General features: G+C 39.4%; 1 protein-coding gene across 3 annotated transcripts in view; it reads left to right on the top strand.

Moving 5' to 3' along the window:
• The first annotated feature begins 194 nt into the window (after positions 1–194).
• Positions 195–23,501, top strand: part of SMIM14 (small integral membrane protein 14) — an 84,029-nt gene continuing 60,722 nt past the window's right edge. Inside the window, exon 1 of one of the 3 annotated variants that reach the window (XM_028087564.2) lies at positions 195–375. The gene's annotated coding sequence lies outside the window, so the exon portion shown is untranslated. Of the gene's footprint in view, positions 376–21,505; positions 21,630–23,501 lie in introns of those variants that run through there. The other 2 variants (XM_088021200.1, XM_088021199.1) reach the window with 2 other exon arrangements.

Raw genomic sequence — 23,501 nt, forward strand, 5'->3', positions numbered from 1 at the left:
CAACCCCAGAGCTCTGCGCCCCCACGAATAGCGTGTCGCTCGCGCCCGCCCCGCCTCCTCCGACGCACTGGGCAGGCGCGAAGGGCGCGCATGCTCTGCAGGCGGGCGGCTGGGATCTTGAGTCGCTGCAATCTGTTGCGCGGCCGCCCGCGGGAGCCGGCAGATCCGGGTCTCGTGGCTTAGAGTGACGTGGTCAATCGAATCAAAACAGAGGAGGGGAGGAAGCCAGCGGCCAGGAGCAGCAGCGGCCGCGGCGTCCCGAGCAGCCGCGGCGTCCCGAGCAGCCGCAGCGTTCCGGAAGCTTCAGGCGGTCTTTCTGCCGAGCCTTGGTCCCGGCCCCCATCCTCCCCGCCCCGTCGGTTGTTGTCTGGGCGGGTGAGTGTCTTCCCCTCTACCCCCGCCGTTTGCCGGCCCACCCTCCCCTCACCCTGTTTTTCCTGGGGGCTCTTCAGGCTCTGGGGGACTGCGGCGGCTGCGGCAGAGCGGAGCTGGCTTCTCGGGCTCGGTGGTTCTCCGGCCGGGCTGGTGACTTCACTGGGAAAAGCCGGCTGCTGCCGAGCCCGCGTCCCCCGGCGAAGAGCGAGGCAGAGAGCCTGCAATTTGGCTTTCTCTGCAGGAAACCGGGGTCGGGGCTTAGGAAAGTAGACGGCAGCCACGGGTGGTTTTATTTTTAGGGCAAGGCAGTCAGCTCGGGTGGAGGCGTATAATGGAGTAAAAAGAAGAGAGTCGTAGCGGGAAGGAAAACCCCACAAATCCTGAAATCCACACTGTATCATTTACCTCCGTTTCTCTAGGTTTGATGAAGTCATTAGGATGCGTCCTTTGTTGTGATTGATGAAAGAGGAAAGCTGCCATCCAGAAAGCGGGAGCTTTTTTAGACCTTATTGTGGTGCGATTTGAAAGTATTCCCTTTTTATGTTTGTTCAGTAAGTGGAACCAGAGCTGACAGTAAAGAGGTAGCACCCTTTATAAAGATAAAATGTGCGATAAGCTGGTTACCGGAGCACTTGAAGTCCAGTGTTGCTGTTTAAAGCCAAAGTTTTCCAAAGTGGCTGCTTCTGTGTGTGTTCGGATTTTAGCCAAGATGATATTTGTTAGCTGTAGAAAGTCAATAGGATGTTTTGAGTTTTCCTAGTTTGCAGAATCGAAGATAACGGCCTTAATAAGAAAAGGTGTCTTGGTTTCGCTTCGAGAGTCGGATGAGCCTCACGCACTTAATACCTGTGTTTGTTGAAGAGACCTTCCAGTTTTTGTATTATTATCAGAAATCGTTGGCAGCTCTACATACACAATAACTTGGATGGTGTTTTAGCCTTGAGACCCTTAGGAGGCGGTCTCATGGCCCAGTTCAGTGGAGGTTGCAGAAAGCTTGCGTTCCCTTCCACTTCAGGTGATCGGCCACGCAGATTCCTCTAGTGTAGCTTGCTTCAAGCCCTGCTACCTTCCGCGCCCCCTGGACAGCACAAAGGAGACCAGAGGACCAAACCCCCTTTTTGCCCTAACTTGGTGTTTAAAAAAACCCTCCCCTTTTTCTTGTCCCCAGAGAACTGATTGAGGTGTTTCTTTGGTAAATGGCAAGAAAGAACAACAAAAGTATGTGCTAATTGATTGCCCCTTATGAAATTCAGGAAGAGTACTTAGGCATTTAGACCACTTCCTTGAAGGGTGTTTCCTTGTGTGGTAGATCATGGACCTCTTAACAAATTTCTTTCTCCTGTATGTACAATTGAGATCTTTTTTCTTAATACCACAATTGGAATCCTGCTGATTTAGATAAATGAAATTATGTTTCCTTGAAAAAAATTTTTTTTTTTTTACCTTTTATGTAACCTGAATTGAATGTTCTGGCTTGTATGAAATAATTTATAATTGGAGAATTATTACAATTAATAAGGAAAAAAGAAGAAAATAAGTCAATAATCCTGCCATCCAGAAATGATCAAAATGTTGGTAGTGATTTATATCCTTCCAGACTTCTTTTTTGCAGTTTTACATTTTGCACAAAAATGGTATACTGCATATGCTTTTTCTGTAACCTGCTCTTCTACGTGGTAGTACTTTGGAGTAACAAAATTTATATTTTCATGGAGAGGGACTTTTGGACCTTAAATTAGGGTATATTCACTGTATGTTTGCCAAACCATAATGATTAAAATTATGGTTTTATTTTTTTTTTAAAGATTTTATTTATTTGAGAGAGAGAGACCGAGCAGAGGGGAGAGGCAGAGGCAGAAGGAGAAGCAGGCTCCCCTTGGAGCAAGGAGCCTGATGCAGGACTGATCTCTGGGATCATGATCAGAGCCGAAGCAGATGCTTAACCGACTGAGCCACCCAGGGGTCTCTAAAATCATGATTTTAAAAGATTTCCTCCCAGACTTCTGTGATAGCATTAAGAAGTTAATATGCATTGTGTGTCACTATAAGGTTTTCTTGTTTAACTCTTGGGAGAGCAGGGACAGAATGGCCTAAGCTGATGATAGAACGTTTAAAAGGGTTTTGCTGATTTAGTGATTCGATTCAGGTAAAGCTTTAGTTCTGTTTGATAGCTACACTATGCTCCGAATGCTGACCACCTGGCTCGGCCTCTGTCGGTGAGGTCCCCAAAGATTTTACTTTATGAATCACACTTGTGTTGGATATATGTCCGTTTAGCCCATTGCCTTCTTGGTGGTGCCAAAAGAGAAGGAAATGTCCCCTTCACCTCAGCTTCAGAGGATAAATACTTATTAGGAAGTATCCTAAATATGCTAACAACCCATTCACATCCCTTAGTCATAAACGTCCATAATACCTTTAAATCTCAATTTTTATCCCCTATCTCTTGGTAATTAGTTCCAGATGCTTTCTACTTATTTTGTGACTTAGTACTTTTTCTCTGATTTGCCTTTAAGTATAGTGTTTAAATATGTATTCTAAATTTGGCCACCACTTCCCATTGCTACTGATTCTACCTTTGCCAACTCTCACTATCTCTTACCTGGCCTATTGTAGTAATATCCTGGTCTCCTGGCCTCCCCTTTGGCTTTTTATGGTGCATTCCTCTTACCAAATCACAACATGGTAAAAGATCCTTTAAAGTGTAAATCAGATTATGTTACCCTTTTTTTGGAAAGCCTTCCATCATGTTCAGAATAAAATCCAAACTACATGTTTTGGCCCTGCCTCCTTCCCTTAACTCACCATATATCCCTCTGCCTAGATTAGTACCCCGGAGCCTGGCCACGTCAGTTTCTTCCCGTTTTCCAGCCCTGCTGGCACTGTCCCTGGAACTTGCCAGGCTTGTTCCTGCCTCAGGGCATTTACGATTGCCGTACCTCGTGGCTTCAATATTCTCCCAGATCTTGCTGTGGCTGATTCCATCATGTCATTCAGGTCTCAGTTCAGATGTTGTATCTTTGAGGAGATTGCTCCCTAATTATCTCTCCATTCCCTTATTTTCTTCATAACGTTTTGTACTATCTGGAATTTCCTTATTTTTTATATTCTGTTTCCTACACTAGAAATTAAACTCAGAAAATGGGGACCTTGTCTGTTCTTTTCACTGCATAGTAGGAACTCAATGTTAGTTGAATGAATGAACTTGCTGAACAGGTGCTGAACATACTGTTAATTGCTGAACATACTGTTTTATTTTATTTTATTTTAAAGATTTTATTAGAGAGAGAGAATGAGAGAGAGAGAACATGAGAGGGAAGAGGGTCAGAGGGAGAAGCAGATTCCCTGCTGAGCAGGGAGCCCGATGTGGGACTCGATCCCAGGACTCCAGGATCATGACCTGAGCCGAAGGCAGTCGCTTAACCAACTGAACCACCCAGGCGCCCCGAACATACTGTTTTAGATCAGTTCTTTGTATGGAAGAATCCTAGTTTTTAGCCTTTTTTTTTTTTTTTTTTAATAGGGCAGTGGCTTGATTCTCTTACTTCAGTAATTCTTGATGTTTGGGCAAGAGAATGGCCACATTCTATTTTATGTTTTATTTTTATGTTTAATTTTTTCTCCCCCCCACGTTCTACTTTAGACTTGCGAATTAATCCCTGGGAGGAATGGGTCCTAGGAATCTGCATTTTCAACAAGCCCTTGAGGTGATTTTAATGCATATCAAAGTTTAAGAATGTCCCTTGGTATTGTAATGGCCTTTCTCTGGGAGATTACTTCTTGCTTTATAGTAGTAATGATAACTACCGTTTTGGGGAACAGTCTTATGTGTTAGGTACTATGCGAAAAAAATTACATGTTTTTCATTTAATTGTGGAACAAGTTAGGTAGATATTCCTCCTCCCATTTTACAAGTGAAGGAACTGTGATATGGTAAGGGGCGGAAAGTTGGATTTAAACACATCTGTTAATCGTTGTACCCGACTGCCTTGAACTAGAGTTTAGAACTGTACACAGTACTTGGTTTGAAAGGCCATGTTTTTGTTAAGGGCAAGATAGTGTATGCTATCCCATTTCCAATCCAGTCCTTAATGAAGTCCATTGTTTTGTTGGTCTTTTTGCCTGAGGTTGCACGGGCAAAGTTGCAGGAGATGACCTCTGCAAACACTCCTAGTTTTTCTTGCTTTGCTGTATTGAGAGCCTACCAGATTTTATTTGACAGAGAGACACAGCGAGAGAGGGAACACAAGCAGGGGGAGTGGGGGAGGGAGAGAGGGAATACAAGCAGGGGGAGTGGGGGAGGGAGAAGCAGGCTTCCCCATGCGGAGCTCGATCCCAGAACCCCCCGGGATCATGACCTGAGCCGAAGGCAGACGCTTAACCATCTGAGCCACCCAGGCGCCCCTGCATGAGAGTTTTTAATAGGGATTGCCTGCCTCAGAGGAGAGGAGAGTATCTTTTACTTTGCATTTGTTTTAACCTTTTTGTATTTGAATTTTAAAACTATAAATGTATATTGCTTTATAAAAAATTCAATTTCTTTGAAAAATTAAAATCCTGGTTCTAAACTAATACCCAATTTTTATTTTTTATTTTTTAAAGATTTATTTATTTGAGAGAGCGAGAATGAGAGAGAGAGAGTACATGAGAGGGGAGAGGGTCAGAGGGAGAAGCAGGCTCCTCGCTGAGCAGGGAGCCTGATGCGGGACTCGATTCTGGGACTTCAGGATCATGACCTGAGCCGAAGGCAGTCGCTTAACCAACTGAGCCACCCAGGTGCCCTAATACCCAATTTTTAGATATATAATAGGGTTTATGTTTTGTTTATAACATTTTAAACTTCAGTGCTTTTGTTTTGGAGAGAGTTACCTTCTCATTGCTTCTTTTCATACTGAATTTTCATTTCCTTTTTTAAATTTAGATCAAAGCACAGATGTGAGTCTCAGCTTTGTAAAAATACAAAATGAAGCTGGTTTTTGCTTGACTGCACTTACTGACAAGTACTACATGTACAGTGTTTTCAGAGTTTAACAGCTAATAAAGGTGTTTCAAATCAAGAAAGGAGTGCAGTAAGCATCCTCATGGTATATGCACCAGACTTAGAGGTCAGTGTTCTGGCTGCTCTCTTGTTTTATCTTATACCTTTAAATATATAAGTTAATTTTTTTTTTGCATAATATCTATTTTGTTTCTTTGTTACTCTTAGCAAAGGTAATGTACAGGAAACTGACTTGCTTAAAATTTTGAAGACTTTAGAAAAAACAGTCGTGTTTATTCATATTTCATTTTTTGATAATAATTGGTTTCTTTATCACAGTGGTTCTGAATATTTTTCCTGTCCTCATGAATGGCATTTATGTGCATCTATGTAGAGAGATGTTATCTAGGCATAGCATGGATGAGAGGAGTGACATGAGGTGGGAGAGCAGAAACCATAACTCCTTTCTTTTTTTTTTTTTTTTACCGTAACTCCTTTCTGTTGAGGAAATCAAATAGGCAAGCAGATGAATGAGAGAAAAAGTCTTGATTCCACTTTTAATTTATTTGAATGATTTATTTGTAAATCATTCACAAACTTATTGTGATATACTTCACAGTTTCAGAACACATTGATATTTTGTAATACAGCTATTGAAAACCAATTTCTTAACTATAACTTCTATCCACTACAATTTGCGATCACATAGTATGGAATTTTTATGTCATCTTTTATTGAATTTTTGTTTCCAACTTAGGAAAAACAGCCTTTTTTCCTTAGTTTAAGAATTTTTTATTCAGAATATGACTAATATGTACTCTTGAGTAGAAATTTTAGAAAACATTTTTCAGAATATAAAAATTTTGGTTGATATTGAATATAAAGAAAGATCATTCATTTGAAAAGTTTTTTTTTTTAAAGATTTATTTATTTGAGAGAGCGAGAATGAGAGAGAGAGAGTACATGGGGGGGAGGGTCAGAGGGAGAAGCAGGCTCCTCGCTGAGCAGGGAGCCCAATGTGGGACTCGATTCCGGAACTCCGGGATCATGACCTGAGCCAAAGGCAGTCGCCTAACCAACTGAGCCACCCAGGCACCCTGAAAAGTTTTCTTTGTTTGGCCATTCATGATAAATTTTACCCCAGACCTCAAGAGAATCTTGGGATTGTACAAAAGTAAGGAACAGCCAGAAAAGGAAATTCATAGGTGAGGGACCAAGATTTAGAACAGAAGACTTTTTCTATTCTTTCTCTTTTATGCAGAAGAGTGATAGCTGAGCCTCAGGGGAATACAAACATGCCAAAGCAGTATACAGAGATCTTGGGCTGAGAGTAGAAGATAAATTTCAAATCTAAGGGCTTAGAGTTGAATTGGCCCAGAGCATTTTATAGCTCATAAAGCACTCTTACACATTCTTTTTTTTTTTTTTAAGATTTTATTTATTTATTTGACAGAGAAAGACACAGCGAGAGAGGGAACACAAGCAAGGGGAGTGGGAGAGAGAGCAGACTTCCCGCTGAGCAGGGAGCCCGATGCGGGGCTCGATCCCAGGACCCTGGGATCATGACCTGAGCCGAAGGCAGATGCTTAACGACTGAGCCACCCAGGTGCCCCAGCACTCTTACACATTCTTATTTGATCCTCAAAACAGCACTTTAAAAAGAGTAGTTTCAGTTATCACTCCTGTTTTATAGTGAAACTGAAGTCACAGGGAAGCTAATTTATCCTTTTCTCAGTAGTGCCATAACTTGAAATATCTAAGATGCATTCTTTCTGCTCTCCCATGATGTTTTAGCCTAAGGTGATTCGTAGAATACAGTCAAATAGGTAAGGGAGAAAAAGGTCACTGAAGAAAGAGAAGGTAGTGTCTCAGACATAGGGAAATAGGGTCACATTAACTGAGTTTCTAGAAAAGTGGTGGCAGCCCTGGGGATGGACCTATGAGTCCTGTGCTGCCGAGATACAGAATAATTAAAGAGCTTGATGACCTTGAAGAGTTAAGCTTTTAGAAGCAATGAGATAGAAGGTTAGTTGAGAGTAGTACTTTTCTTCGATTTTGAGCTTTCTCCTGAGAAGTCATTTGTCTGTTACATTTATTTTGGCTGTTAATTATATACTGGTATGTAATTATTATTCTATGAGTTAATTATAATTAATAATTAACTTGATTGCAGGCTCTTAGAGGTAGGGGATGCCTTTTATTTCTTTTATATCCTCCTCTAAACTCCTCTTCCAGTTACTTAGTCCCCTGAAGACTTGTTAGATACATCCTTCTGAGGAAAGGAGAAGTGAGAGAAGACATGGGTTTGAATCCCATGTCTGCTTTGTGGCGTTGGGTAAGTCTGGGCCTCAGTTCTTTTCTCTTTAAATGAGTAGGTGAGAACTGCTGCATCCCCAGTTTTAATAGTACCAGTTGTCAAGTTGTGATCTGTTGAATTATGAGTAAGCAGAGACTTGTCATCCTGTAATGTATATCTTATCTCTACAGTGATACCTTGCACAAGCCTCTTGGTCACAATCACCTTGTTTCTTGTATACATTAGCATTCCACTCTTTGGAAAGTATTTTGTTGTTATCCTTTCTAGCCTGCTTTAGACTCTTCCTTTTGAATAGTATGCTCTCTCTGAAAGAGTATCTTAAAGCTTTTTGTTATCCGGTAAAAATATTTTGTAAGAATTTCAGATATATATGGTTTTTAATTGTATTTTCTATTGCAAATGGCTCATTCTAAGTGGAACAATATAGGGTTATCCTTTTGGATCAGTACAGGAAATATTATAGGGAATTTGTAACTATAATTGCTTGGCTATTAATTTGAGTTTTAAAACTTGTCATGATAGAATCCAGGGAGTCTTAACTCCTAAGAACAAAGAATTGTGATATTTAGGGTATATAATGGGGTTTATTTCAACATTCAAATTTTTAAAATGTCTTTAACTTCTCCCAGGCATAACTTCAGCACAATTTTTAGCAAATGATTGACTAATTTGAACTTGTGTATGCATCCTTTCCTTGCCCACTTCCCGTCAGAGGTGCAAGTCTGTTTAAAAGTGTGTTGTTAGTAAGAAGTAATAGGAAGTCAGTTGATAGTTGGTCTGAAGTGATCTTTGTAAGCATGAAACAAATGTCACTAGCAGGATTGGTCATATCAGACAGATGTGGAATGAGTCCTGGTCAGGAATTTACATTGTGACTTCCTGTCCGGAGTCTATCTCATATTAGATGTGTGACCGTGGTCAAATTGCTAGCTTCCCTGAACGTGTTTTCCTCATTTAAAAACAGGGATAATTCTCCTGCTTTGACTTTGTCAGAAGGACTATTGTTAGCATGTGAAAGTAGTTAGCCAACCTACAGGCAAATAAAAACTATAGGTATGGCTATGTTTGATTGAGATCCATTTCTGATAAAAGAATAGAGCAAGTGAATATGTTGCAAAAAAAGTGTTGTATATGAGTGAATTTGAACACCTTATTACATTGAGATGTTGGGTCATCTGATGAAAGTAATCCCACCTACTCAGTTGTAGTATATTAGTCTTTAGCATCGTAATGATAGTATTACTAAAAAAAAAAATTAGACAAATATTTTGTTCTCCATGTTTAATATGAAAGGTAGCCAAAGTCTTTCATTTGGTCAGTTGTCTAATTTATTACTGGATAAAAACTTCTGCATAAAAACTTGGGCTCAGAAAGCTGTTTCTAGAAGAAAATTATTTTTAGAGGTGAGCAGTTACCTCTGTGATATAATTGGGAATAAGGTTAAAAATAGAGTAGAAAGCAAACTCAGGTGTAGGCTCCCTGAATGCCCTGGAGGCAGTTCTAGCAGTTTCTGGCATATTTCAATTTCTTGGTTTTATAACTTTGGAGCTTTCATCAGTAGAATTGATGCTTTTTAGAAAAAATGCATAGAATACTTATTCTGAGTTCCCCATTTCATTGACCATCATCTCTCTTTTCTGTCTTAAAAAACAAATTGTATGCATTCTAAAAATTGTTACTTTGCCTTTTGCTTTTGCTGTGGGTTTTTATTTTTTAAAAGTTTTCATCCATGCATTTTTTTTTTAAAGTTTTTATTTATTTGAAGAGACATAGAGAGGGAACACAAGCAGGGGGAATGGGAGAGGGAGAAGCAGGCTTCTCACCAAGCAGGGAGCCCGATGTGGGGCTGGATCCTGAGCTGAAGGCAGACGCCTAATGACTGAGCCACCAGGTGCCCGTCATCTATCCATTTGACAGAGAGAGCAAGAGAGTACAAGCAAGGGGAGCAGTAAAAGGAGAGGGAGAAGCAGACTCCCTTCCAAGTCCCAATGTGGGGCTCAATCCCAGGACCCTGGGACCAGGACCCGAGCCAAAGGCAGATGCCCAACCATCTGAGGCACCCAGGTACCCCGTGGGTTTTTGTTTTTTTTTTTAAATAGAAAGAATTTTGATAGAATTCTTGATCACTGTAAAGATTTGGTTGGCTAGGGACGCCTGGGTGGCTCAGTTGGTTAAGCGTCTGCCTTCAGCTCAGATCATGATCCCAGGGTCCTGGGATCGAGTCCCGCATCGGGTCCCCTGCTCAGCGGGGAGCCTGCTTCTCCCTCTCCCACTCCCCCTGCTTGTGTTCCCTTTCTCGCTGTGTCTCTCTGTGTCAAATAAATAAATAAAATCTTTAAAAAAAAAAAAGGTTGGCTAGTTGAAAAGATGATTTCATCATAAATCACTTTTTAAAATCACTGTAGAAGATAATTTTCATCCTCTGACCTTGAATCAGCCTTGGTTAACCCATGCTTTCTCAAGAAGAGCCCCCTATGTTTGCCTGGGGGGGAAACAGAAGAGTGTTTTGTTTTTCTGTAAAACTGTATGTATGTATGTATGTATGTATTTATTTATTTATTTCCCATCTATTTTTGTGTGAGAGAGAGAGAGCGCATGCGAGCACGACCCGGGTAGGGGAGGAAGGGGGCAGAGGGAGAAGTAGACTCCCCACTGAGCAGGGAGCCCTATGTGGGACTCAGTCCCAGGACCCGCGATCATGACCTGAGCCGAAGGCAGATGTTTAACGGACTGAGCCACCCAGGCACCCTGTAAAACTATTTTAAAAAGACCTTAAGTAGAAGAACCATGAGAGACAATGGACTCTGAAAAACAAACCGAGGGTTCTAGAGGGAAGGGGGTTAGGGAGATGGGTTAGCCTGGTGATGGGTATTAAAGAGGGCACGTTTTGCATGGAGCACTGGGTGTTATGCACAAACAATGAATCATGGAACACTACATCAAAAACGAATGATATAATGTATGGTGATTAACATAACAATAAAAAATTTAAAGAGGAAAGAAAAAGACCTTAAGTATGTTTGAAATTTTTGGTGCTAAAAGATAAAATAGTATAATGATTCCTTGTATTCCTTGTACTCATCAATTGGCTTCAACAATTATTTAACTCACGGCTGTTTTATTTTGTCTATACTTCTCCCTTTGCAGGATTATTTTCAACTAGATCCCAGGCATTATCTTTCTTTAACTGAAAATACCGAGTGGGATCTCTCAGAGATAAGGACTCTTTTTAGATGTGATAATTGACATTGTAGTTATGCTAAAAAAAAAAAATTAGTAATTCCTAAATGTCCTTTAATCCAGTCAGGTTCAAAGTTTCTGGTTCTTGCATAAATGTTCTTTTACAATATTTGTTTGAATCAGTATTCAAACGAGGTCTGTACATTGCAATTGATTGATGTCTCCTAAATCTCTTCACCATATCCCTGCCATATCTTTACTTTTTGCCATTTACTAATAAATCTGAGTTAGTTTTCCTGGATTTAGGTATTGCATCCAAAGTTTTTTTCCTTATTGTAAGAGTTAATATATGATCATTATATGATACTTAAAATGTATAAAGCGGAAGGTAAAATCCTGTCACCTAGAGATACCCAATGTTGAATTTTTGGTATGCATTCTTTCAACTTTTTTGAGCATGTGTTTTCCTGTGCTTTTTAACCATGTGCATGTACTATGCTTATTTTTATATCCTATTTGATACACTTTAATATTGTGATCATTTCCGCATGTCATTATGAAGGAAAATGAAACATTTGGCTGCATAATACTTTACAGTATGTATCATAATTTAAACATTCCCTTTTACCCATTTAGATTGTTCCAGTTTTTCACTCTTATAAAAATTACGAGAACCATCTTTGTACATAAATCTTTGTATTTCAGATTTTTCTTTTTTTTTTTGGATAGAAGCAGAATTAATTCAGAGGGCATGAACATTTTTTAACTTCTAGATTCATATTGCCATAAAAGTTATTATAGTGTGTAGTCTCAAATGCAGTCTATAGCTTACTTAAGAATCTGTTTGCATATGCTCTATGTTATTAAGATGCCTTTGCCAGCCATATTAGTCAAATGTGTTTTTTTTCCAATTCTTTTGCTCTTTTTACTTTATTTGGGATTTTTTTTTTAATGCAAACAGTATTATGTTTTAAATTTGTGGGTATTTTCCATTGTATGTGGTAGTTCTTCCACAATGGTCAAATAGTCAACTAAATTGTCTTCTAGAATTACTGATGGGTTTTTTTCCCTTCTTAATTGCTAGGAGGTTTTCCTAGGACCATTTATTAATCCTATCATTTGTAATTCAGACTTTGATGTATAAATAAATTTCATGGTTGGTATGTTCAGAAAATTCTATAAGAAAGAACTTATTTCTTATTTACTAGGTAGTAGTATTATCTCTTACCCTTCTGCTTCCTCCACCTTCTTTTTTTCTCTTTGCCATCCCAGCTATAGTGTGCATCCAGATGTCTTTGATTCTGGATGTGCCTTGGGAAAATACCTGTAACAAAACTAGTCTAGTCCTTGTCTTTTTCCTTGTGCTCTTTTTTTATGTGTATTTTTAAAATGCATTTAAAAGTGCATTCCCATTTACCTTTATTTTAAACTCAGTTTGACAAAACATCATATCAACATTAGTAGTTTGTGAGTTTGTGGTATTTACAGTTTCAGGGTTTTGATTTTCTTGTTAAAGCCTCTACTGGAGAGTGAGTAGGAGAAAGGAAGGATAAACTTTTTTTTTTAAAGGTTTTATTTATTTATTTATTTGAGAGAGCGAGAATGAGAGAGAGAGAGAGCACATGAGAGGGGGGAGGGTCAGAGGGAGAAGCAGACTCCCCGCTGAGCAGGGAACCTGATGCGGGACTCCAGGATCATGACCTGAGCCGAAGGCAGGTTAAGCCACCCAGACGCCCTTAAGTTTTTAATTTTAATTCCAGTGTAGTAAATATACAGCATTATGTTAGTTTCGAGTGTACAATATAGTGATTCAGCCATGCTGTACATTACTCAGTGCTCATCATGGTAAGTGTACTCTTTAGGGAAAGGTAAACTTTTCCAAACTGAGTTTGCAAAGAATGATTACCCCAGATTTAGGGCAGAGGCTGATTTTAGAAGTACCCATCGTGTATTCCATTATATACTTAGTTCTTTCCTGTTGATGATGGGATTTGGTTCATTTTGTAATACATTTACTTAAAAAGTTTAAAAACCCTTTTATATATATGTATGTATGTGTATACACACACACACAATTTTCTTTTTGAGAGAGGGAGGTGGGGAAGGGGCAGAGGGAGAGGGAGAGAGAGAATCTTAAGCAGTCTTCTTTCCCAGCATGGAACCCAACATGGGGCTGTCTTACAACCCTGAGATCATGACCTGAGCCAAAGTCAAGAGTCAGAGGCTTAACCAACTGAGCCACCCAGGTGTCCCACACTTTTATATTAACTCTAGCCAACAAATTCAGTGATGACAAAGGGTCAGATAGAGGGTTAAGAAAATTTAGCATATTTAGTCCAAGAGAAAATTGAGATGCAGTTATTTGTTCCTAGAGCTAATGGTTCTGGTGGGGGGAAGAACAAGAAGCTTACCTATATGGTTCTTGTAAAAAAATATTTTTTGAATAGTTTCGGAAGCCACAAAATGGTGTACAGTGAAGTGTCCTTACTTCTTCTGCCCCGTAGCCACTTAGGCCCCCTTTCCAGAGGCAACCAATTATATAATTATTTTTAAATACTAAATTCTTCAGGTTTTAGATCATTTGCAAACATCTCTCTATAGATAAAAATTTATATTTAAGTTAGTAATGTGTGGGAGTTTTCGCATCAGTCTTTAGTATTTTGGGTAGAATCATTTATGTATGAATGTTTATGTATGAATGTATGAATATATACAAATTTACATACCCTATGTAAATACATAATTGATTCAAGCAGTAAAATGTAGTATAGAAACTTACGAAAACGAAAAAATGTCATCTGATCACCTTAACAGAACCAGTACAATCATTGTAATGTAGCATAATTCTTCCCTGTGTTTAAATTCTGGGCATATAGTAATTCTACATACTTTTTCCCCCTTAATGGTAAGACTGTCACATCGAGCATCCTGGATTTCTGACTCATTTCTTATGAGGGAAATGAATTTTTAGTAATACTGCTCTTGGAAGCAGGGCAGGGAACTAACCTTTATTGAAGAAGAGAGAAAACTAGCTATTGGCAACAAAGCAGGGAGGTTAAATAAATAAGGGTACATATTTTCATAATGCAGCCTTGAGAAAAATAAAAATCAAGTTGCAGTAATTCTGGGTTCTTAAACCTACTTTGCTTTGCTTTGTTTTCTCTCCTTTTCTTTTCTGTTCTCCTCCCCTCCTCCCTTCCCCCTCCCCCTCCTCCCCTTCTCCCTACCCTTCACCTTCTCTGCTCCTCCTCCTCTCCCCCACCCACACCCAGTGTGGGCCTTGAACTCATGACCCGAAGAATAAGAGTTGCAGGCTCTACTGACTGAGCCAGCCAGGCGCTTGCCCACCCCCTCCCCCACCTTTTTTTAAGGGCTGAATATGAGATGTATAGAGGATAAGTTGCCATTTTGTTATGTTTTGATGTAGGTGCCAGGAGGATTTATTGAAAAAGGAAAGGAAAAGACCTTTCCAAGTCATGCATGCAGTTTATGTTGGGACCTCAATGGAGCAGGGGCAGCAGAGACTGAAGACTTCAAGTCATAAAATGTAAAGGGGTTGAATGCTTGCTTGGAAGGTCAGAAATGCCTAATATGTAGTATTCTACATCAAGTAAAAATTATTAGCCTCTTGGTAGAATTACAGGGAGGGTACCCCAAAAAGTTTCTGGAGAACGATGGAAAATTGGGGAATTAAAAGTACATTGCTCAATATTTTTTTTTAAATGTTTTATTTTTTTTTTATTTATTCATGAGAGTCAGAGAGAGAGGCAGAGGCAGGGGGAGAAGCAGGCTCCCCGCCCAGCAGGGAGCCCGATGTGGGACTCGATCCCAGTACGCCAGGATCATGACCTGAGCCGAAGGCAGACGCCCAACCACCTGAGCCACCCAGGTGCCCCGAAAGTACATTGCCCAATAATGCTAATTTAAGATAAACAGAATGTCAGTAATAATCTGTTTCTTTTTATCATTTGCAAGGACTCTCCTAGGATCACCTGGAAGTAGTGTTAGTCTGCTTTGTCTTCTCTGGTCTGTGATAGTTTTGTGTGCTTTCCTTGTTTGACAGTTTTGAGGAATTTCTTATCTTTGACAGTTTTGAGGAGTACTGGTTAGGTATTTCATAGAATTCCTCTCAATTTGGGTTTGATGATTTTTCTCATGATAAGACTTAGTGTGATGTTTTGGGGGAAGAATACCACAGAGATGAACTGCCTTTCTCATCACATCTTATTAAAGGGTACATGATAGCAATGTGATTTATCACTAATGATGTATACCTTGATCTTTTGGTTAAGGTAGTATTTGCTAGGTTTCTCCACTATAAAGTCACCTTCTCTTTCAAGGTCAGAGGAGAGTTAAGCTTTACCTCTTAGAGGGGTTCAATCTACGTAAATTATTTGGAATTCTATATGGACGATTTAGTCCTTTCCATTCTTGTGCTTCCCCTCCCGTTGGAGTATTTAAAAATAAACCACAAATAACACACATGTCATTGATATGAACATTTTTTTTTTTTTTTGACAGACACAGCGAGACAGGGAATACAAGCAGGGGGAGTGGGAGAGGGAGAAGCAGGCTTCCCGCTAAGCAGGGAGCCCGATGCGGGGCTCGATCCCAGGACTCCAGGATCACGACCTGAGCTCAAGGCTGATGCCCAACGACTGAGCCACCAGGCACCCCATTGATACGAACATTTTTATAGTCCTTTTTTTTTTTAGGTTTATTTTTTAGTAACTCAGCACCCAGTGTGGGGCCCAAACTCACAGTCCCTAGATCAAGAGTTCAAGAGTTGCATGTTCTGCAAAGGAGCCAGCCAGGCAACCCTATAGTTCTTGATAGAGACTGTCAAATTACTAAAAGTGTTGTAGCAGTTAACTGCAGGACTAGCAGTGTATGAGTAAACTTTCAGTGTACTGTTGTACTTTCTGTGTTTTGTTTTTTAAGTGAAAGTTCACATTAATTTGCATGTATTTGATGACAGTTAAGGTGACCCTTTTTTTTTTTCTAAAGTAAACTCTATCCCCCAGTTTTGTTGGGGGCTGAACTACAGATCAAGAGTCCATGCTCTACCGACTGAGCTAGCTCGGTGCCCAAGGGTGACTTTTTTATGTTTGTTAATTAGCTATAGTGACTCTTTTGGGAATTATCTTTTCTCTTGGGCTCTACCTTTCCAGAAATTTTCTAGAGACTCTCTTGGCTATTTTAGCTCTTTTGTCTCTTAGAAACTTAAGAGATTTATCTACCATTTTGCTTACTAGCCCCTAATTTTTAATGATCTTCAGGGTTTTGTCTGAAGATACAGTAAGAACTATTGTAGGTTAATTTAGCGTATGACTAGATGATTTAGCATATGACTAGATTATTTCCTTTAAAAATTCATGACTGAGTCTCCCAACCATTTTGTGTTAAAAGCACTTTTGAAATATTTACTGTTTTGCAGTGTGTTATAAAAATTGCTAACTCATTTGAAAATGACTTTTATGACCTTGAAACCTGTGTTAACGTTTATTCCATTTTGGAAATTCTTGTTACTCCTAGGTATTTGTAAAATTATCTCTTTTAAAGGAATTTAGAATATAATAGTTTCTTAAAAGGATGTAACCAAACAAAATATTTCTTCTGTAAGAGGAATCAAAATGAACACTCATATACACATACTAACATAGAAATGCTTTCCTCTCTAAATCTTTAATGGCTTGGAAGACATTTTTTTCTTTCATGTGAGTTCTTAACCTCTATGGCAACAAAAAATAGCTCCAATTTTGGTAAATGAAAGAGCTTAAGTAAAATTATCAAAAGAAAATCTAAGGTTTATTGTTATACTTTAGTTCTGTCAGCATGTCTCTGGAAGAAATCAGTGTGTTAGTTAAAACATTAAAGAAAATTAAAATACTTTCCAAATATTATTTCATATTGTCATTGGTTGTTATTTTCAGTTACTGTCTTAGGATTTTAGATCTATTTTTTTTTTTTTAAGGTTTTATCTATTAGAGAGAGAGCAAGTGAGAGAGATAGCACAAGCGGCGAGGAGGGGCAGTGGGAGAGGGAGAAGCAGACTCCCCCACTGAGCAGGGAGCCTGTTGGAGGGCTCCATCCCAGGACTCTGGGATCGTGACCTGAGCTGAAGGCAGATGCTTAACCGACTGAGCCACCCAGGCGCCCCCTAGATCTTTTTTATCGTTTGTAATTTTATTAACTGTTTAGCTAATAGTCTAAGATACATAAATATTTAAATAGGAAAAAGTGTAAAAATAGTCTCTTATGAATCTGGCTTTGGAACCACCTAGAAGGAAGGGAAGCAAATAACCTATAAAACATTCTAGTCTTACTATGATATAACAATGGATTAATACTAAATAAAAAGCTATAATAAATAAATATAAAAAGCAGCTATAAAGAGCTGCTAAAATCAGTAAGACAAAAGTTTGAGAAAGAAGAAATATAAATTCCAATAACCTTGAAAAGATATGTAGCCTTATTGGAATTAGGAAATAAAAACAAAGATATATTTTTGGGACCTGACTTTCTGGCACAGATAATTTTGAGTATATCCATATGTTTTGTACTATCAGTGAAAATAATACTGTATGTAATTACTGTGTTACACACTTAGTAACATGTCCTATGTGCTGTTGATAGAATTGGCAAAGGCTTTTTGTGAATGACTGTAGGCCTAGATATTTAATTTTTTTTTTTTTTTGGTATTTAGCCCCACAAAAATATGGGCACAAAGACGGTTGTTGCAGTATTATAAAAAGTTGGAAAGTCCATGGGGCGCCTGGCTGGCTCACTCAGTAGAGCATGCAACTCTTGATCTCAGGGTCATTTGAAAACCCTGTTGGGGGTAGAGTTTACTTAAGAAACATTGGCAAGTCCCTAAGTAATCTCTACTAAAGGAATGCTAAAATTGTGTGTTCATGTTTTTGGAGTAGTATGTAGCCATTAAAAAGAATGAAGTAGAGTTATATGTTTTGAAAAGTCTGAAGGTTTTTTGTTTTTTTGAGATTTTATTTATTTATGTGAAAGCACAGGGAGCGGTAGGGGTAGAAGGAGAAGCACACTCCCCACTGAGCAGGGAGCTTAACGCTTAACCAGCTGAGCCACCCAGGCGCCCTGGTCTGAAGGTTTTTTATGCTACAAAAAGGTAAGTTGCAGAATATGTATAATATGATCCGTAAGAGCCACCAAAATGATATATGTATATATGTATTTATAAGGGTGTACATACATATGAAAAGACATGCAAGTATTCATACCAGACTATCAGTGGTGGTACCTTTGGGGAAAGGGAGTAGCCTTGGGGAGGGAGGAATGGGAAAGTTGACATTTTCCATTTTACTCTGTATACTTCTGGGGAAGTATACCCACTGATACCAAGTGATCTGATAAAAATATGTAACACTGATAACTTTGCTGTTTTATGATTTGCTATTAAGAATGTTTAGCCTCATTAAGAACCACTTTTAAGGGGTGCCTGAGTGGCTCAGTCAATTAAGCATCTGTCTTTGGCTCAGGTCATGATCCCGGAGTTCCGGGAATGAGCCCTGCATTGGGCTCCCAGATTAGCAGGGAGTCTGCTTCTCCCTCTGCCCTCACCCAGCTCATGCTCTCTCTTTCTCAAATAAATAAATAAAATCTTTCTTTTTTTTTAAAGAACCACTTTTAAGAAGTTTATTTCCCAAGGAATCAGTCCTGTATATAAACATGTAATTCCAGGGCATAATTCTAGAAAATAGGATAGTGAAACTACAATATCTACTTTTTCACCTTTTCCAAAGTTTATAAGTAGGCGATTAAATTTGACTTCCTGAAGGTGAAATAAGGTAAATTAAACCCACCCAGCATGAGCTGGAGTGTTTAAGGTTCTAACAGCAGATCATAAACTGGTTAACAGCACTGGAAAGTTCCCTCAGCTTATAGAAACAGGATGACTCAACTGACTTATTACAGCTGAACTCTACCAGGGAAGGTCTGCTAGTTGCAGCGGAAGGAGGAAATGACCTGGATCTGAGGGATATGGGGAATTGCGATTGCTTTCCCAACATTCAGAGTGTATCCTTTGACTTCTTTTCTATGATAGGAGTTAAGGAGAGGATGGTTTGAGAGCTTTAGTTGTGTGCACCAACCTTTTCTTTAAATTAACCAACCTATAAACTGTTGGTTAATTTGTGCCCACAGATTGCTGTTGCAAATATTAATTGTAACAGGAAAATACAGATGTATAAATTAAATGCTTATCAAAAATTTCAGAATAGGGAAAAGAATTATATAGGAACTCTCTAGTAGCTTTCACCCAACTTCAATAATTATCAACGAATGGCCTATTTTATTCCATCTATTTTATCTATGCCCACATGTAATTCCTTCCTTCCTCCCCTGGATTATTTTGGATCTTAATTTTTTTCAGTGTATTGTTCATATTTTCATGACTTAGGCATTTTGTGACCAATTGCAGTAAAGCTGGTTGTCTTTAAGAGTCAAGTCCATGACTTTGGTATTATTTAGCATTGTTCTCGTAGTAGGGACATATATTGAGGAGGTGAACAACAACTGTGCAACAAGGACATCAAAACCATTGTTTTAATACCCTTAGGTATTCGTAAAATACCTTGCTGTACTCTGAAATAAATTCTAGGTATTTGTAAAACACCCCAAATAAATTCTGATATACCAGAATTCTGATTCAGTAATGATGGAGTTCTGTCTTGCCCACTATAGAGCAGCTTCTTAATGTCTCTGGACACAGATTTAAATGTGAGGTGGGATTGGTTAAATTTTTTGCTCTACTGCTTAGCTGCTGGTGTGCATTGACGCTTGTTCTGAGGTCTTGGCCAAAAAAGAACTCTTCCATTCTGTTTTCAAAAAAAACAAATAATTTTAAAAGTGGAAACTACTAACTGAAAACTGCATAGTACTTAAAATAGCTCAAGTTTATGTGAAGAAAATTCCACAGAAGCATAGCACTATTGGAGAATGTCCTATGTATAAATACATTTTCTCATTTTACTGGATGTTAGTTAATACTGGCATATACTTTAAAATTCTAGTTGAGGGGCACCTGGGTGGCTCAAGTCGGTGAAGCATCTGCGTTTGGCTCAGGTCATGATCCTGGGGTTCTGGGATCAAGCCCCGCATCGGGCTCCCTGCTCAGCAGGAAGCCTGCTTTTCCCTCTCTCCCACTCCCCCTGCTTGTGTTCCCGCTCTCACTCTCTCTCTCTGTGTCAAATAAATAAAATCTTTAAAAATAAAATAAAGTAAAATTATAGTTGATTTGGGATGCCTGGGTGGCTCAGTCAGTTAGGCATCTGCCTTCAGCTCAGGTCATGATCCCAAGGTCCTGGGATCAAGTCCCACATCGGCCTCCTTGCTCAGTGGGGAGCCTCTTTCTCCCTCTGCCTGCCACTTGCCCTGCTTGTGCTCGCTCGCTCTCTGACAAATAAGTAAAATCTTAAAAAAAATAAGGGGCGCCTGGGTGGCTCAGTTGTTAAGCGTCTGCCTTCGGCTCAGGTCATGATCCCTGGGTCCTGGGATCGAGCCCCTCATTGGGCTCCCTGCTCAGCAGGAAGCCTGCTTCTCCCTCTCCCCCTCCCCCTGCTTGTGTTCCCTCTCTCGCTGTCTCTCTGTCAAGTAAATAAATAAAATCTTTTTTAAACACTTTTTTTTTAAAGATTTTATTTATTTATTTTAGAGAGAGAGAATGAGAGAGAGCACATGAGAGGGAAGAGGGTCAGAGGGAGAAGCAGGCTCCCTGCTGAGCAGGGAGCCCGATGTGGGACTCGATCCCGGGACCCCAGGATCATGACCTGAGCCGAAGGCAGTTGCTCAACCAACTGAGCCACCCAGGTGCCCCTAAATAAATAAAATCTTAAAAAAAAATAGTTGATTTACATGCTTCTGGCATTTATAGATACAGAGAAAATAAACGTCAGAGGTTCAGCAAATATTTATTCATTGCTGTGGCTTAAGCAGTGAAGGAGGTGTTTGGAGACAGAGTGATGACTAAGGTAGGTTCCTGCCCTCAAGAAGCTGTGGGCTGGGCGCCTGGGTGGCTCAGTCGTTAAGTGTCTGTCTTCGGCTCAGGTCATGATCCCGGGGTCCTGGGATCGAGTCCCACATTGGGCTCCCTGCTCAGCAGGAAGCCTGCTTCTCCCTCTCCCACTCCCCCTGCTTGTGTTCCCGCTCTCGCTGTCTCTCTGTCAAATAAATGAATAAAATCTTAAAAAAAAAAAAAAGCTGTGGGCTTTTTGGAGGTGGAGGGTGATGGTGGTATTGGTGGAATCTAGTTTTATTAATCAAATGGATTAAAAAAAGACTTAAGGCTAATCATTTTGTAAAAAATTGGGCTCAGATGAAACTGAAGTAGGCAGAGTTTGTATTTGGTATTTCCTACCTTCTGGAAGAGTTAGGCTCTCCAGCTTAGATGGCCTGCGACTCCTCTTCCCCTTCCAATTTCCACCTCCCCTTAGCTCAGACATACAGATCTCCGAAGATGCTAGATGGGAAGTAGGTTTGCCCTGACTGTTCTGAAACTTGATTTCACCTCAGTCTATCTTGGATACCTCCCCAAATCATTACAAAGAAATTTGCCTCATTCTTCTTCTTTTTTTTTTTAAGATTGATTTATTTGAGAGAGAGACAGCGAGCACGAGCAGGGGGAGTGGCAGAAGGAGAAGGACAAGATGACTCCCCGCTGAGCTCTGAGCCAGCTGCAGGGCTCCATCCCAGGACCCTAAGACCATGACCTGAGCCAAAGTCAGATGCTTAACTGACTAAGCCACCCAGGTGCCCCATGCTTCATTGTTTTTCAACAGCTGTATAGGATTTCATGTACTCATACTATCATTTATTTAAACAGAACCACATGAAGGATATACACTTTGCTTTATCATTTTTTTGCTTTCATAAACTGAACATCCTTATACAACAACGCGGAATGATTATTTGGTTATGGATATCCAAGTTAACTAGATGTATTAATTTTTACCAATCTTTGGATAGATGAAAGTGATAACTGGATTTGGCACCTCTTATATTTTTTGTTTATTGGCTCTGTATTTTCCTGTGAACATGATCTTTCCTCATTTTTTGTAAGGCCATTTTCTATATTGATTTTTCAGAGTTCACTGTAAATTAAGGAAATTAATCAAATATGTGTTGCAAGTGCTTTTCCAAGTTCTTTGTCTTTTTATTTTACAGTATATTTTTGGTTTATAGAAACTTACAATTTTTGACTGTCAAATTTATTGGTCCTGTATAGTGTCTTGGATTTATGTTGCTTTGCAAGTATTCCAGTAGTCTTCTTATAGTTATACATTTGTGACTTTTAAAAATTAAACTTCTGTATTTTGAAAGTCTTAATATATGAATACACATTCATTATAATTCATTTAAAAATTGACAAAGTGAAAGTCTGTCTTAAAATTATATTCTTTTCCCTAGAGCTAACCACTTACTAACTTGGATGTATATTTTTCCAGTCTTTTATGTATGCATCATACTTCAATTTAAAAAAAAAGTTATACCACTTATTAAATAGTTGGTGGTTGAAAGTGGCACCTTTATCATATTCTAATTTCCCCTTAAAAACCACTGGTCAATTTGTGGATATTCTATTCTAATCCATTGCTCTAGTTGCTTTAGTTGACTGTTTGTGTGGCCTTATTTTAAAAAGTTAAATCACTGGGACATCTGGGTGGCTCAGTTGGTTAAGCGGCTGCCTTCTGCTCAGGTCGTGATCCCAGGGTCCTGGGATTGAGTCCCTGCATCAGGCTTCTTGCTCAGTGGGGAGTCTGCTTCTCCCTCTCCCTCTGCCTGCCACTTCCCCTGCTTGTGTTTTCTCTCTCTCTGACAAATAAATAAATAAAATATTTTTTAAAAAAGTTAAATCACTAACAAATCTAGAATTTGTTTTGGTGTAAGGAATGAGGGTGGGGAGCCAGCTGTGCCCTATATCATTTATGGAATAATTTGTCTCCCCCCAGTGATTTAATATGCTGTAATTAAACCTAGATAATTCTGGAAAGGACACCATTATCTCTGACCTATTGAAAGAGCATTTTGAGTAGGCTTCCTGTATTGACTAGTTTTCCTATCAGTTTTCCATAATACAGCCAAGGTGATCTTTTCGAAACATACCCTTTATAAGCTTTACATTGCTATTTGGAGGAAGACCTAATCTTGAACATGGCCTAGAAGACCCTGTGTGGCTCATCCCTTGACCTTGGTGGTCTGGTTTCAGATGACTCTTCCTGCTGTCCGGATTCCAACATATAGTGGCTTTCTTTGAGTTCCTTACTTGCTCCAGGGCCTTTATACTCCTATTCCTTTTGTGTCTGGAATGCCCTCCAGCCCCTAATCCTCACACCTTCTACTTCTATATTGTATTCCAGTGCATCCTTCCACTTTCAACTCAAAGTTAACTTCTTGATAAAAATCTTCCCTGACTCCCTAGGTAAGTTTAGAACCTGTATGTGCTCTCTAAACACCATTTATCTCAAAAAAAAAAAAAAAAAAAAGATTTAATCTCTGTGGCCAATGTGGGGCTTGAACTCATGACTCCAAGATCAAGAGTCGCACGCTCTTCTGACTGAGCCAGCCAGGTGCTTTGTTTTTCTTCTTTTTTTTTTTTTTAAGTAACAGCCTTTTTGAGACCTG

This window comes from Eumetopias jubatus, unplaced genomic scaffold (assembly GCF_037043125.1).
Source record: "Eumetopias jubatus isolate StellerSeaLion01/CBP00866 unplaced genomic scaffold, mEumJub1_p1.0 scaffold_2, whole genome shotgun sequence".
NCBI classification, from domain to species: Eukaryota; Metazoa; Chordata; class Mammalia; order Carnivora; family Otariidae; genus Eumetopias; species Eumetopias jubatus.